The sequence below is a fragment of the Schistocerca cancellata genome, chromosome 2 (assembly GCF_023864275.1).
Source record: "Schistocerca cancellata isolate TAMUIC-IGC-003103 chromosome 2, iqSchCanc2.1, whole genome shotgun sequence".
Taxonomy (NCBI): Eukaryota; Metazoa; Arthropoda; class Insecta; order Orthoptera; family Acrididae; genus Schistocerca; species Schistocerca cancellata.
Genome location: NC_064627.1, coordinates 387,757,797 through 387,772,345, shown reverse-complemented (window position 1 = coordinate 387,772,345; position 14,549 = coordinate 387,757,797). Strand labels below are relative to the sequence as shown.

At 39.0% G+C, this 14,549-nt stretch overlaps 1 protein-coding gene across 2 annotated transcripts in view; it reads right to left on the bottom strand.

Annotated features, from left to right (window-relative positions):
• Positions 1–14,549, bottom strand: part of LOC126161801 (serine/threonine-protein kinase mTOR) — a 276,188-nt gene that overhangs the window by 45,624 nt on the left and 216,015 nt on the right. The window lies entirely within an intron of this gene.

Genomic DNA, 14,549 nt, shown 5'->3' with positions numbered 1-14,549 from the left:
ACTATCATCACCAATCCTTTCCAATTTGAGAAACAGAGAGAATCACGAGGCTAATTGCCAAATGAAAAACGTAGCTGAAATGTCAAAAAAAAAAAAAAAAATTTAAAGAAGGTAAAACACAATCTTCCTAAAAATTGCATTTACTCTCTTCTAATCTCTACCACATCCACCTGCACATTCATATTATCACACAGATTGTAAAACTGTAAAATCTGATCAAATATTGTAAAAAAATTTGAAAATATGAATAATATAAGATGAAGGCTAAAATAATGATACAGGGATTTGTAATTTCAAGGACTGTGCCAAATTTTGCATCATCACTTGGAGAAATTTTTAGTCCATTTAGCCATGAAAGTTATTTGGTCATTCATACATAAAAATTGATGAAAACTGTCAATATCTGTGGCAGAATATTACTAAACTTTCTTTACCACAAGTATTTTGAAATTTTCTACCACTCTTCTCATTGATTATTAGTTGTGCATTTCAGCAGATACAACAGCCTAGGAGACCAGTACAATATTTACAGCGGTTAGTTGTTAAGTGCATATACATATTGTTGCCTCCCAGTTAAGGAGCAGGATCATACACCTTTGGTAGGAGAAGTGGCTGGAACTGAGGGAAACAAACTGTGGTCACTGAAACCTACTATAGACACATGGCATAGCTTCATCCGGACGCTGAGGCCTCCAGATACATTACCGAGCTTGGATGTGAAGTTTCCTATTCCAGGCAGAGAAGCCACCAGTCTGATGTGCCTGTGTGTACATCTATTCATACACTAAATTTTATTTATCAGAATCAGCATTACTCACTTCATTATTTGGAGGGGGGGGGGGGGGGGGGGAGGGGTGCGAAACTTTTTGTGCAACTTTAATATCCATTGTTACTGCAAATTTTGAAGTACAATTGCTCTTCTGTAGCAAGGGTTACTTAGTACACATACATAAGTACACTACAACATTAAAGAAAAGTCAATAAGTTCACAATAAAATAAAATAATTGTCTTGAGCCAGAGGCCAACTGGAATATAGTAAGACAGAAGTGGTGAAATGATAACTGGTAGTGGAAACCAAAGTAACAGTTATTTCACATGGCTAAATAAGTATAATAGTTCACAGATGTCAAAGTGTAACAGCACTCTAGCAATCGCATGTTGTGACACATTCAACTTTGTACAGTTGAGAGCAGACCATTTTGTTATCTGTCACAGTCTGTAAATATAGTGGTGGTACCTAGGGAAGAGTCAATTAAATTAGAACATGGTGTCAGCTGACTTGCAGAGAATGAGAGTGAATTCAAAGTCACTTGGGCTTAAATCGACCAGCTAGCTGGTCTCATGTTCAGTCAGCTGCAGATGCGGTGTTTTCCTGTCAATTAGTACGTATCTTTCATAAATATATATTGTGTGTTAATAAGACCACAACATGTAATTCTGAAAGATATCTAATTTGAAAGCTTTCTGTTTCAAAAATAGTATTTTTTTGTTGGCTGCTAGGGCCCCAAATGAATGTATTCCAGTTAATGTTAAAAATGAAAGGTATTTTCAGGACTATGAATGCTATCAATCTATATCAAGTTTAAGTTTTGTTGGTGGACATTATTTGTAGAATAAAATATTTTAAATTTTCTGTAACTCCATTGTTTAAAAGTTTGACTCTGAGTATTTTTGGACAACTATAACATCTCCAGTTCCACACACAGTGTGTTTCAAAGTCTTTACATCAAACATCTAGAGGTGATATATCAGGTCACAGAGGACAGCTTTTGTTAGAGACAAAATGTTCACTGATATTTCCCAATGACGCTAGACGTCCTTTAGTATTCTCCAGCTCTGGGTTGACAAAATTTTACTGGCCTAGCAGGGTCTATTTACTCCTATAATTAATGGAGTGATTTTGCTGTCCCTACCCCTTTTCATACAGAGAAGAAGACTGGATTATAGGCAACACATAAGTTACGTCTGCACTGTAAAGTGCCCATGCTCTATCACCTCTCAGGGGCATAACCAATATTAAAGGACACCTACACCTAGTGTTGCCGGGAAATGTCAGCAAACCTTTTGTCTCTAACAATAGTTTTTTCTCATGTTATAATCAATCACCTCCAGACATCTGATACGAAGAATTTGAAACACCCTGTATACGAGCCTCCTTAAAGCTCGAAGTGGTATAACTCCACTTTTCCTTATATTTTTAATACTGTCAGGATCTTGTTCAGCAAATGGCATTCTGTAAACACAGCAAATGATGAAATTCACAACTCACATAGCAGCTGTACACATAGCAGCATAAGGTGTAACACACATCGATCTGTTAACAGCTGAATTGGTGTAGTTGGGAGCTACACTGCTATGCCTAACTATTGTTTTGAGTTTACATGCTTAATTGTCTCAACTGTGCTAAGTGTGATTCACCATGAGTTATGGCAATAAAGACAGCATTGTGGAACCGGTTATTTAGGATGATAATGTGTTGGATTGTTTTGGGGAAGCAGACCAGACAGCGAGGTCATCGGTATCATCGGATTAGGGAAGGACGGGGAAGGAAGTCGGCCGTGCCCTTTGAAAGGAACCATCCCGGCATTTGCCTGGAGAGATTTAGGGAAATCACGGAAAACCTAAATCAGGATGGTCGGACACGGGATGGGATGATAATAGATCCGGCAGTAAATATTCAGAGTCATCCACTGCTGGTCTTTTTTTTTTATTTTCTAATTTTATTATTGTACATCAAAATTATTAGTTTTTTTTGCGTGTTTTGGTTCTTTTACCAATATAAAGTACAACATCTGAACGTAACAGATGTAGATAAATTCTATATTACAATAAAATTACTCAAAATCTCTGATGATAGAATGAGCTGAGCCATAAAAAAGGTAAAACTTACAGAGGCTCCAGATGAAGATAAATGAGGCAACACAGTTCTTGTTAACAAAACCCAGAACAAAAAATGCAATAGAATGTCATCGCATTCATTCTCCTCTTATCAATCACACTGTACTAGATCCTGTGAACCATATAGAAGACATTCACCACAAAATTGGAATATTTGACTGCTCTATAAATTGTACAAAAACATGCTGAAATCCAAGGAAAAGAGCCAATTGCAGAAAATGTTTATTGTGGACCTTTTAACTAGTTGAACTTGCATTTCCACACTCCTCACAAGGACAATGTGATACTTTTGCTAATTAACTGAAGCATTCAACAGATGAACAAGAATTGCATCTGAACTGCTGAAAAAGCTCATGAGTCCATGAAAGTGGACACTGAAGAAATCAGTTTCTGATTGTTCCTCCTATGATTTTTATTTTAATTTAGCAAAATCTCTATCATTTCCTAGACTGACATGTCAAGTAACGTATTACACACATAATTTATACGTTTACACTTTGGGTTGCCACAAGCTGTTTTCAAAATTAGGATTTATGTATTCCTGGGATGAAGTGGCTGGATCTCGAGGTTCCCAAGAAAATGGTGCCTGTTTGGTCAAACACATCAAACTGAGAGCAGCCTGCAAAAGATGTTGTAATGTACAGTAGTACTTGTACAGGGCAGAATACAAATTGGAAAATACCCATGACATTAATGAAACCAATTTTAAGTGAAAAGAATAAAACTGAAATTATGGACCAAGAGTTTACACAACAGATATTTTGTCACAATGACTGGTAGATTGTCAATTGAAAGAAAAAACATTCCTTGCATGTCACTGTAATTACAATCCCTTACATGTCACTGTAATGACAAACAATGACTTCTTGTCTGTGTACAAATTGTTAAAGTCAATCGCCAAAAGGAGGACTGCAGTGAAAAATAGGCAGTGTCATGGCAAAGATGCAGGGGATTCCATACCAAAAGAGTGGTCCACTCACACACTTCTTCAAAAATCTCTTTCAACAGAGATGTATTTTCACAAGTTGGACTTCATGCCAAGATCTAAAACAGGATGCACAGTTTCCCCAACATATATTATGTAAAGCTGTACACAGAACCACAGTGTTTAAAAAGCAAAAGAAGAAAGGCATGGAAGAACTTTTTACCATTTATTTCATTTGTTCATACCCTCTGGAGTCAGTCTTCTTTCTTCATACAATACTGAAAAGATTGGGCCACTGAAGAGAAGTAACAAAATAAGTAACACAGATTATATAAAAGTACATATGTAAAAACAGTGATGTTGACTGTGAAGCGCATTTTTATAGGAAATAACTAGAAATCTGTTTCCATGAAAGCAAAACTCTGGCAGAACAATACTGTCATTAGACCACAAAGCCTTTTGTTAAATATAGTCAATCAGATGAAATACCGAAAAAGGAAAGGAAAATCTTGGGACCAAAATATGATAATGGGAAATGGAAATTAAAAAGTAGTAAAGAAGTTTATGAAAAAATAGAATGAATATTAGACACAATGAGGTAGAGATGCATTGTATGCTATGGACAACTAAAGAGGCTAGACATATAAAAAGAATTTCTATCTTTTCTGACAGAAACCCAAAAACATCAATGGTCTGGATCAAAGAAGCTAAAGCAGACCTGAGCGGAATGGAAACAACAGAGCAAGAAATAGGAGAAAAAGTTTGGAGCAAAAGTAAAAAGTCTCAAGGCCTACCAGGAAAAAAACGAAAAAGGCAGGTGCATTACGAACAGAAGAAAGAAATAATGAAGAAACCACAGGAAAGAAAGAAAGAGAAAAGAAAGAAGAGAGAAGTCATTTCATGTGGTCCTTAGGAGGGGGGAATCTTATCTCTTTATAGCATGGGTGCTGCAAATTCAATTAGGCCTTTATATTATGTCTGTAACTTGATCAAATTTGTTCACATTGCTAACTCAATTGCTCGAAACTTCTGATAATGTATATGATTAGTAAAGCACTATTAACCTTTGTATAACAATCCTAGTAAACCATTAAATATCTTGAAATGAGAACTATGTGAGTTACACCACTTGTGCTCTAAGTGCTCTACGGGACTCATATCTTGTCTTCAGTCCTAGCTAATAAGGCTTCACATGCAATAAAAATTATTTGGACATTTGAATTTGAATCTGCAAATACATAACAAATCTTTTGATGAGTAAAACTTTGCATTTCTATTATTACAAATTATGTAACTGTTTTCATCAATTCATTACAGAAGTGTAGTCCTGCTGAGAAACTCCAAAGATTTTATTTAGCTGCATCAGTTTCCAGTGTATTCCACCAGACTATATAAATGTAATGTGCCTAATTCATACTAATGTTATAAATGCAAACATAACTCTGGTTGTCATGCTTTTATGATGAAACGGCTGAACTGATCTTGATTAAATTTAGTCTGGAAATAGCTTGAATGCTGACGAAGAACATTGGATACATTATGAAGCATGCAGCACAACATATTTATTGATTTGAAGAGTATAACACTTAAGTATGGAACAATAATTATGCTTTGAAAAAGTTATTTACTCTGTAACTTTTGAACTATATCACATTAGTGAAAATGCTATTGTTTGATATGTTTTACATAATACGACTCAGTGTAATGATATAATGCTTGTACAACTCTCCATGTGTTTCATCCATACTTCCATAATAACATGTCACAAGCCCTTGTATTTCAGTCACTGTGTCACACATCCCTTATAGCTTCTCAAAGATGTAATGATCTGCATCAACAGCTTGTGGTCATGCGGTTAGCATTCCTTACTGTCCCAGGTTCAATTACTGGCCAAATCAATTTTTTTTCCAGTTGTGACTGGTGGCATCAAATAAAAAAGACTTGCACCACGCGACCGAACAACTTTACCGATGTCTCCTGGCAAATAAAGTGATATACACATTTCCATTTCGGTTTACTGTTAAATGAACACAGCCACAGCTAACAGCTAGAATATGACACTTATACAATCCTCAATATGTTTAATCCAAGCTAATATTATAGCATGAAAGTAACTCACTCTGTTATGTTTTTACAACTAAACTTCTGAACTGATTTTGATCAAATTTGGTATGAAATAGCTTGAACCCTGAGGAAGAACACAGCTACATACTTCACAAAGTATGTAGTACAAGCTATTTATTTATTTGAAGAATATTACACGAATGAGAGAGTAATACTTATTCCTTGAAAATGTTATTTACTCTTTCACATTTGAACTCTTAATCATATTTGTGAAAATGCTTTTATTGGTTGAAATGTTCTGTGTAATATGATTCAACAAAATCAATACAATTCTTATACATTTCTTAATGTGTTTAATCCATGCTTATACCAGTATTATTAAATACGAAAGTAAGGGAATAGAGCAAGGTGATTCCACCGACCTGCTTTGAGCCATGACATATTCTGAGTAAGGAGTACAGTTTATACAAGTTTCTAAGACAATCACAGATAAAATTTGACAACAGGCCGATTATGTTCTTTTGAGATGGCGACCCCAAGGCAGACCATAACAATAAGAAACTAACATAAAAAGCACATGAAATGGCTCAGCCAGCTAATAAAATGAACTTATCTGGACAACCAAGGGAATGAGACAGTTTTGAGGGAGGGGGGGGGGGGGGGGGGGACAAACTAAAAAGAAAATCAAAGACACTAAGATCATTCCAAAGCAACCAAAAAACCAAATAAATAAATAAATAAAGCACAACAAATTCCTCTATAATATACTGAACTAAAATATACTGAAAACAGAAAACTGGAATCAAATAATTCGCTTGACCCATACATATCAAATGAAGACAGTGATTCTAGACCTAGACCCCCCCCCCCCCCCTCACAAAACAAGAAGATAATTGAAAAGTTACATAAATGGATTAGAAGACAGTGATACCACATACATGCCCACAAAATGACATAACTGAAAAATAACACACAAAGATTACTCCAGAATAAACATAAAGTATAAAAAGCCAAACAAGGGGAATCACAGCAAACACTGGGACTATATAGCTGAAACAAACAAAGAGCACTAGACCACTGTGAGAGAGAGAGAGAGAGAGAGAGAGAGAGAGAGAGAGAGAGAGACAGACAGACAGAGAGAGAGAGAGGGGGGAGGCACATATTCTTCTAAAATAAGCCTGGAGAGGAAAAATGGTAATCCAATATTTTGCTTGACCTGTACAGCTAAAATGAAGGCAGAGGTACCACACAAACCTCCACAAAACAACAACTTAATTAAATACACTCCTGGAAATGGAAAAAAGAACACATTGACACCGGTGTGTCAGACCCACCATACTTGCTCCGGACACTGCGAGAGGGCTGTACAAGCAATGATCACACGCACAGCACAGCGGACACACTAGGAACCGCGGTGTTGGCCGTCGAATGGTGCTAGCTGCGCAGCATTTGTGCACCGCCGCCGTCAGTGTCAGCCAGTTTGCCGTGGCATACGGAGCTCCATCGCAGTCTTTAACACTGGTAGCATGCCGCGACAGCGTGGACGTGAACCGTATGTGCAGTTGACGGACTTTGAGCGAGGGCGTATAGTTGGCATGCAGGAGGCCGGGTGGACGTACCGCCGAATTGCTCAACACGTGGGGCGTGAGGTCTCCACAGTACATCGATGTTGTCGCCAGTGGTCGGCGGAAGGTGCATGTGCCCGTCGACCTGGGACCGGACCTCAGCGACGCACGGATGCACGCCAAGACCGTAGGATCCTACGCAGTGCCGTAGGGGACCGCACCGCCACTTCCCAGCAAATTAGGGGCACTGTTGCTCCTGGGGTATCGGCGAGGACCATTCGCAACCGTCTCCATGAAGCTGGGCTACGGTCCCGCACACCATTAGGCCGTCTTCCGCTCACGCCCCAACATCGTGCAGCCCGCCTCCAGTGGTGTCGCGACAGGCGTGAATGGAGGGACGAATGGAGACGTGTCGTCTTCAGCGATGAGAGTCGCTTCTGCCTTGGTGCCAATGATGGTCATATGCGTGTTTGGCGCCGTGCAGGTGAACGCCACAATCAGGACTGCATACGACCGAGGCACACAGGGCCAACACCCGGCATCATGGTGTGGGGAGCGATCTCCTACACTGGCCGTACACCACTGGTGATTGTCGAGGGGACACTGAATAGTGCACGGTACATCCTAACCGTCATCGAACCCATCGTTCTACCATTCCTAGACCGGCAAGGGAACTTGCTGTTCCAACAGGACAATGCACGTCCGCATGTATCCCGTGCCACCCAACGTGCTCTAGAAGGTGTAAGTCAACTACCCTGGCCAGCAAGATCTCCGGATCTGTCCCCCATTGAGCATGTTTGGGACTGGATGAAGCGTCGTCTCACGCGGTCTGCACGTCCAGCACGAACGCTGGTCCAACTGAGGCGCCAGGTGGAAATGGCATGGCAAGCCGTTCCACAGGACTACATCCAGCATCTCTACAATCGTCTCCATGGGAGAATAGCAGCCTGCATTGCTGCGAAAGGTGGATATACACTGTACTAGTGCCGACATTGTGCATGCTCTGTTGCCTGTGTCTATGTGCCTGTGGTTCTGTCAGTGTGATCATGTGATGTATCTGACCCCAGGAATGTGTCAATAAAGTTTTCCCTTCATGGGACAATGAATTCACGGTGTTCTTATTTCAATTTCCAGGAGTGTATATTACACATGTAAATTCCTCCAGAATGATGGAATTGGATTGTGTGCTTGCCCTTAAAGTAAATCTGCCTGTTATGTTTTGCAAGACTCTACCATTGAACCGATTCTGACACTGAACTGATTCTGATTTTATGTTGAGTCAGCCTGAACCCTGAGCGAGATCATAGGTTACTTTAGAAAACTGTATTATCCTTTTGAGTATTATTACCATTCTTAAATATGGTTTATGTGAGTGAGACGCAGACAATGCTGGGGTGATGGTCAGCGACTCTTAGTGTCTACAGATTATTTATGACTGGGTATCCAATGTTATTGTGTACGAGTTTTTGTGTAGCTAAAAAAATAAAATTTGACAGTATGCCCAAGAACTATGTTTAAAGCTCTTATGATATGCCTCAAACATGTAAGTCTGATTTACGCATAAATCAAAAATAGCTTGAGTTACTGAAATACAGAAAACTTCAGAGTACTGTCAGTTGCGCCAAACCTTAGACGCAGAATGTCATGTGACTCTAAGACTACAGAGACAGTAGAACAGTCACAAGCCTGTCAAATTTTTGACACTGAATGTTATGCATCTCACAGCTTTCAAGAAACTTGAAGACTCATGATGACAGCATCATTTAAATGCTGTACGACAAACAGAGAGATGCTGTGTGCATTTACCTCCAGCATCTAGGGCTGGAATATAGAGATGCTGGAGATGGCGGTCGTGTGGATGAGGTGTGCTTGCTTATGTGTATGAATGGTTGTATGTTTCTCTTTTGCTGATGAAGGCTGAGCTCGAAAGCTCTATGTAAGTGTCTTTTAATTGTCCCTGCCTGCAGCTTAATGCATCTTCTTCACTGTAAATAGCATTCTTTCTTTTCCTACACTATTAATCATTGATTAGTCACCTTAGGAAAAATTGATAAAAAATATGGGCACATGAACAACAGTTGGTATGTGTTGCTCTGGTGGCAAACTTTCACTTTCAGTACTACGTGAGCCAGAACAACACCTAAAACTCTGTTCTAATGTAAAGAATTGAAGTGTTTTTAAATACAATCAGAAAATATAATGCATGCTTCCAGATGACTTGATTTGGTATGGATGCAGAAGTCTAAATGCCAGGTTCCTTGCCTACTTTTACGAGTTAAGATCTAATTTACCATAGAACTGGCTCTTTGCTTCCACCAGATAATCACCAAAAATGAAGCAGACATTAGGCGTAATAATATCCAAGGCGAAGAAAAAGATACGGTTTTGAATATTCAGAGAATTCCTTCATTATGTACCTTTACACCAGTGCTACAAACATTTATTCATACACACATACATATCTATAAAACTACATACCCATATAATAGAGGGAAAGATTCCACGTGGGAAAAATATATCTAAAAACAAAGATGATGTGACTTACCAACCTGCCAGCGCTTTCGTTTGGTAAGTTACATCATCTTTGTTTTTAGAACCAGATTGTTCTGTGTGTAGTAGATGTTCTCATTCCATTATGTGTTATATTGTATCTAACATTAGATTGTACATATTTTATTATTGTGCGGTTCATTGGTTGCTAATGCTTTTTAATGATTTAAAAATGGAGGGTTTTCAACAGTTTGAGTTCTATATTAATCCTTGTAATAATTCACAAAATGTGTTTTGTCTTCTGCATCAGATGATCACTGATAACACTGATGATGTCTCCTGGGTATAGCTCTGCTGTGTGTCTCCTGAGAATGCAGCTGTCTAGCATTTATTCAGTTCCCATGACGAGCAATCCTGCCATTTGTATAGAGCAATGGTGTAATTTTCATCTTTGTTTTTAGATATATAAACTACATACCCAGATATTTATAAATTACTAGCATACTTCCTCATCATCAGTCATCGCAACAAAACTACTGATATGCAAGCACAGCCAGGGGTAGCTGCTAGTTTATAAAATATGATCCATGGGCAAATAAAAGAACTACCACTATTACTAACAGAAATGATTAAAATGGGCGCCTTAAGGCTTGAAACTAATAGTAACTTTGACACCCAAAAACAAAGTGAACTGTTCTGAGTTTGCTAAATTAATGCAATAATAAATGCAAAAGGATAGTTTTCATAAAAAACTTGTCTTTAGTGTTAAAGCAACACTTCTGGGAACATTGGATAGGTACTACACACGAATCTGAGGCACAGAAAATCATTACACTATCATACATATTCTTGACTTATCAAAAATTAATGGGTCTCAGATAACTCAAATTTTGGAGTTTAGACGTCCTTTTTCATAATGGACTAGACCGCTACAGGAGACATGTATCTGGAAATGATGCACAACTGGTTCATTCAGCATGCAGAGGGAAGATAGATTATGAGTTTAAAACCCAATTGATGGCAAGGGATTTATACACGCGCTGGAGAAGAAAATACACCATGCTTTTTTAAAGGAACTATCCCAGCATACACTTTAAGCAATTTAGGGAAAACACAAAAAAACTAAATCTGAATGGGGATTTGAAACACCGTCCTCCCGAATATGTTCCAGCATCTTACCACTGCGCCACCTCGCTTGGCCTGCAGCTAGAGATCAACAGTGTGGACATAATCTGCCTGCAGAATGTTGCTCCACCCAACTTCCATCTCAATGTCACTGAATACATAACTACATTACTGTGGAAATGATGAGTGTCCTATAATGGAAAATGATCTAACATTTCCATTGCAGCATCAAGAATTCATCTACTTTAATCCAACACAATTTTTGTGTGTAGACTTACGTGAAAAATTCAATGTTTTTGCCTCCATTAACAGCAGACCTACTGAAATTATGGCGCCACATCAAAAAAGTCTCTCAAATGACTGATACAAACGTGATACATCAAATGTGGGATGAACTTGATTACAGACTTGACAAATACCCTAAGCATTTGTAATACAATATTTTTACTGTATGACTAGAAAGTTCCTTAATTATATAAAAAAAAGTACAAAATTATTATTATGAGTATTGTGTGTCATTAGAGAACACACATACAAACACAATATATTTACGTGTTAATATTTAAAATTCACAACCAGATTGCAGCACTTAATGTCACATCGTCCATGTTTTTTCTGACCGCCTTCAAAAATATGGAGTATGCAGGTCTCGACAATATGTATTATACCCACCACAGTAACAAGCAGTACAATCATAATGAACCCACTATGTCAAGATGTGGTCACATCTCCCTTGTCCCATTTGGATGTGGTGTTAAGTCTCAACCAATTACGATGGAGAAGATTAAACCCGAGTTTAAGGGCAATGCCAAGTGGAAAGTGGTCGCAGTTCTCAGGTGGATGTTCATTCCAGAATTCTTTCACTTCTCAGTGGTTTTGGAATAAGATTCAGTCATCAGTTGCACAACTAGGAAACTTACATCCATGATTAATAGGTCATTTTCAGAAGCTTATGTAATCTGGCCCCCCCATGAACCATGGACCTTGCCGTTGGTGGGGAGGCTTGTGTGCCTCAGCGATACAGATAGCCGTACCGTAGGTACAACCACAACGGAGGGGTATTTGTTGAGAGGCCAGACAAACGTGTGGTTCCTGAAGAGGGGCAGCAGCCTTTTCAGTAGTTGCAAGGGCAACAGTCTGGATGATTGACTGATCTGGCCTTGTAACAATAACCAAAACGGCCTTGCTGTGCTGGTACTGCGAACGGCTGAAAGCAAGGGGAAACTACGGCCGTAATTTTTCCCGAGGGCATGCAGCTTTACTGTATCATTAAATGATGATGGCGTCCTCTTGGGTAAAATATTCCGGAGGTAAAATAGTCCCCCATTCGGATCTCCGGGCGGGGACTACTCAAGAGGGTGTCGTTACCAGGAGAAAGAAAACTGGCGTTCTACGGATCGGAGCGTGGAATGTCAGATCCCTTAATCGGGCAGGTAGGTTAGAAAATTTAAAAAGGGAAATGGATAGGTTAAAGTTAGATATAGTGGGAATTAGTGAAGTTCGGTGGCAGGAGGAACAAGACTTCTGGTCAGGTGACTACAGGGTTATAAACACAAAGTCAAATAGGGGTAATGCAGGAGTAGGTTTAATAATGAATAGGAAAATAGGACTGCGGGTAAGCTACTACAAACGGCATAGTGAACGCATTATTGTGGCCAAGATAGATACGAAGCCCACACCTACTACAGTAGTACAAGTTTATATGCCAACTAGCTCTGCAGATGACGAAGAAATTGAAGAAATGTATGATGAAATAAAAGAAATTATTCAGGTAGTGAAGGGAGACGAAAATTTAATAGTCATGGGTGACTGGAATCCGAGTGTAGGAAAAGGGAGAGAAGGAAACGTAGTAGGTGAATATGGATTGGGGCTAAGAAATGAAAGAGGAAGCCGCCTGGCAGAATTTTGCACAGAGCACAACTTAATCATAGCTAACACTTGGTTTAAGAATCATGATAGAAGGTTGTATACATGGAAGAACACAGGAGATACTAAAAGGTATCAGATAGATTATATAATGGTAAGACAGAGATTCAGGAACCAGATTTTAAATTGTAAGACATTTCCAGGGGCAGATGTGGACTCTGACCACAATTTATTGGTTATGATCTGTAGATTAAAACTGAAGAAACTGCAAAAAGGTGGGAATTTAAGGGGATGGCACCTGGATAAACTGAAAGAACCAGAGGTTGTAGAGAGTTTCAGGGAGAGCATAAGGGAACAATTGACAGGAATGGGGGAAAGAAATACAGTAGAAGAAGAATGGGTAGCTTTGAGGGATGAAGTAGTGAAGGCAGCAGAGGATCAAGTAGGTAAAAAGACGAGGGTTAGTAGAAATCCTTGGGTAACAGAAGAAATATTGAATTTAATTGATGAAAGGAGAAAATATAAAAATGCAGTAAGTGAAGCAGGCAAAAAGGAATACAAACATCTCAAAAATGAGATCGACAGGAAGTGCAAAATGGCTAAGCAGGCATGGCTAGAGGACAAATGTAAGGATGTGGAGGCTTATCTCACTAGGGGTAAGATAGATACTGCCTACAGGAAAATTAAAGAGACCTTTGGAGATAAGAGAACCACTTGTATGAACATCAAGAGCTCAGATGGAAACCCAGTTCTAAGCAAAGAAGGGAAAGCAGAAAGGTGGAAGGAGTATATAGAGGGTCTATACAAGGGCAATGCACTTGAGGACTATATTATGGAAATGGAAGAGGATGTAGATGAAGATGAAATGGGAGATACGATACTGCGTGAAGAGTTTGACAGAGCACTGAAAGACCTGAGTCGAAACAAGGCCCCCAGAGTAGACAACATTCCATTGGAACTACTGACAGTCTTGGGAGAGCCAGTCCTGACAAAACTCTACCATCTCGTGAGCAAGATGTATGAAACAGGCGAAATACCCTCAGACTTCAAGAAGAATATAATAATTCCAATCCCAAAGAAAGCAGATGTGGACAGATGTGAAAATTACCGAACAATCAGTTTAATAAGCCACAGCTGCAAAATACTAACATGAATTCTTTACAGACGAATGGAAAAACTAGTAGAAGCCGACCTCGGGGAAGATCAGTTTGGATTCCGTAGAAATACTGGAACACGTGAGGCAATACTGACCTTACGACTTATCTTAGAAGAAAGATTAAGGAAAGACAAACCTACGTTCCTAGCATTTGTAGACTTAGAGAAAGCTTTTGACAATGTTGACTGGAATACTCTCTTTCAAATTCTAAAGGTGGCAGGGGTAAAATACAGGGAGCGAAAGGCTATTTACAATTTGTATAGAAACCAGATGGCAGTTATAAGAGTCGAGGGACATGAAAGGGAAGCAGTGGTTGGGAAGGGAGTAAGACAGGGTTGTAGCCTCTCCCAGATGCTATTCAATCTGTATATTGAGCAAGCAGTAAAGGAAACAAAAGAAAAATTCGGAGTAGGTATTAAAATCCATGGAGAAGAAATAAAAACGTTGAGGTTCGCCGAT